This window comes from Microtus ochrogaster, unplaced genomic scaffold, assembly GCF_000317375.1.
Source record: "Microtus ochrogaster isolate Prairie Vole_2 unplaced genomic scaffold, MicOch1.0 UNK98, whole genome shotgun sequence".
Taxonomy (NCBI): domain Eukaryota; kingdom Metazoa; phylum Chordata; class Mammalia; order Rodentia; family Cricetidae; genus Microtus; species Microtus ochrogaster.
Window position 1 is genome coordinate 102360 of NW_004949196.1, and position 2725 is coordinate 105084.

Consider the following 2725-nt stretch of genomic DNA (forward strand, 5'->3'; position numbering starts at 1 on the left):
GGAGAGAGTGAGGAGCCCTTAAAAGCAGGGTTTAGAAGCTGATTTTTGCCGGGCCTGGTGGCACAGGGTCCTCATCAGAGAGTGGACACAAGCTGGAGTCACCTGAGAGGAGGGGCCTCTACTGAGAAAAGGCCTCCTTGAGAGCCGGTGTAGCAACCCTGAGGGCATTTTCTTAGTCAGTGACTGACGGGGAGGGCCCAGCCCACTGTGGAGGTGCCATCACAGGCTGGTGGTGCTGTTCTGTAAGAAAGCAGGCTGCACAAGCCACGAGGGGCAAGCCAGTGAGCAGCACCCTCCACGGCCTCCTCACCTGCTCTGCCTCCTGGTTCCTGCCCTGTGTGAGTTCCAGTCCTGACTTCCCTCAGCGATGGCCTACATGTGGAAGCATAAGCCAAAGTAACCCTTTCTTCCCCAAGTTGCTTTAACTCATGGTGCCCCATCACAGCAATAGAAGCCCTGTCCCAGAATTCTGTGCATCTAGTCTCTGTATCTTACCTTATGCCTCCCCTTACAGCACTGGGCTTATAAAAAAAACTATTTTTTTCACTTTGTTTATTTATTCATTTAATTGTTATTTATTTATTATGTAGACAACATTCTGTCTCCATGTATGCCTGCAGGCCAGATCTTATTACAGATGGTTTGAGCCACCCTGTGGTTGGTGGGACTTGAACTCAGGACCTCAAGAAGGGCAGCCAGTGCTCTTAACTTCTGAGCCATCTCTCCAGTTCCATAAAGAAAAATCTTATGGGATATTTTGTTTGTGTTCTGACAAATAAAGCTTGCCTGGAGATCAGAGGGTGGAGCTAGCCACTAGCTAAGCACGGAGGGAGGTCTGGCTGTCAGGACACAGGAAGCAGAGTGTTGAGGAAGGGTAGAGGAAGGATCATGGAGAGGTGAGCAGTCTGGTGGCTGCTGCTCGCTCCTCTGACCATTCAGCTTTTACCCCACATCTGACTCCAGGCTTTTATTGATAAGACTGTAGGATCTGGCTCCAGAAAACATCAAGTTTTATCACAAATGAGCGTCTTTGAAAATGCTCACGTGGTATCTGGACTGAGCCAGGTCAGGACGCCACCCAGGGTGTTGGAGGGGTCCCTGTGGGTGTGGAATGGAGTCTCTCTGTTCTTCGTCTGTGAGACCACTTGGGCGGTATTGAGGAGGTAACAGGACACAGGCGTGTGACAGATGCAGTGTCCACGGACACGTGCGTGTGTGGGTATGGACAGGCAACGACGGCTTCAGAGTCCACGGACACGTGCGTGTGTGGGTATGGATGGGCAATGACGGCTTCAGAGTCCACGGACACGAGCGTGGGTATGGACAGGCAATGACAGCTTCAGAGTCCACGGACATGAGCGCATGAGCGTGGGTATGGACGGGCAATGACGGCTTTAGAGTCCACGGACACGAGCGTGGGTATGGAGGGCAATGACGGCTACAGAGTCCACGGACACGAGCGTGGGTATAATCGGGCAGTGACGGCTTCAGAGTCCACAGACTCCTGGGCCTCTATTCCTGAGGCTGCGGAGGAGTCCCGTGGGAAGAGTAGTTCTCTGCAGTGTCCAAAGTCTGCGCAACCACTCGGAGCTCAGTTCAGTGGCTGTGCTCTGAACACTCTTATTAGCGCCTCTGTACCAGTGTCCCTCTAACCCAGATGCCTTCACTTTTCCAGGGGCTAGTAAAGGCTAGACCAGGCTCTTTCCAGGCTCTCCCTCCAGGATGCTCCCTCCACTGCTCCTGTCTTTAACAACAGCTAAGGATGGTTTAGAAGAATGGCCCCTATTGGCCCATATTCATATATTTAAATAATTTATTTTTATTTTATGTACGCTGGTGTTTTCCCTGCGTGTATGTCTGTGTGCGGTGCCAGACTTGGAGTTACAGACAGTTGTGAGCTGCCATGTGGGTGCTGGGAATGGAACCCAGGTCCTCTGGAAAAACAGTCAGTGCTCTTAACTGCTGAGCCATCTTTCCAGGCCCCGGTTCATATATTTTTAAAGCTTACCATGTTTGAAACTGTTCAGGAAGGAATCAGAAGCGTGGCCTTGCTGAATAAGGGTTCAAAAGCCCCATGCCAGGTACTGTCTCTCTCTGTCTCGCTCTCGCTGCCTCCTGTTGTGGATGGGTAAACTCTCAGCCGCTGCTCCAGAACCACGCCTGCCCGCTGTCGTATTCCCACACGATGCTCATGGATTCACCCTTGTAACCATGATCCACAGGAAACTCTGCCGCAGTTTGCCTGGGCCATGGCGTCTGGTCACAGTGGCAGAACAGGTCCTGCTCAGACAACTGGTGTCCTTGGTGGAGCAGCGAGTGGTCAGGCTGCGCCCTTCCCTGGGGCTCGGACCCTCAGCCTGAGAAGTCCATTGCACTTTAAGAAGATTTGTGGACAGAGACAAGGCCTAAGGTTGCAGACAGGAGAAAGGTAGAGCAGCTGGGATTCGACCCTGTGGTAGCTGTGCTCAGAGCCCACACTCACAGCACCTAGACCGCATTCTGAAGAAACACGCACAGTGAAGGCGAAGGCTGTGAGGGCTGTGTGTGTCCGGGGCCGTGGAGCTGCGGGGATGATCACCAGACTTTGCAAACATCTGCCTGACAGGAAATGCCCCAAGTGGCTGATATCAGTAACCCTTTCCCCAAGCACCCAGAAACCCAGCATCCTGCCCTGCAGAGTGCCCCTGCTGTTCCAACCACCCCGAAAAGTTCTAACCTACCATGC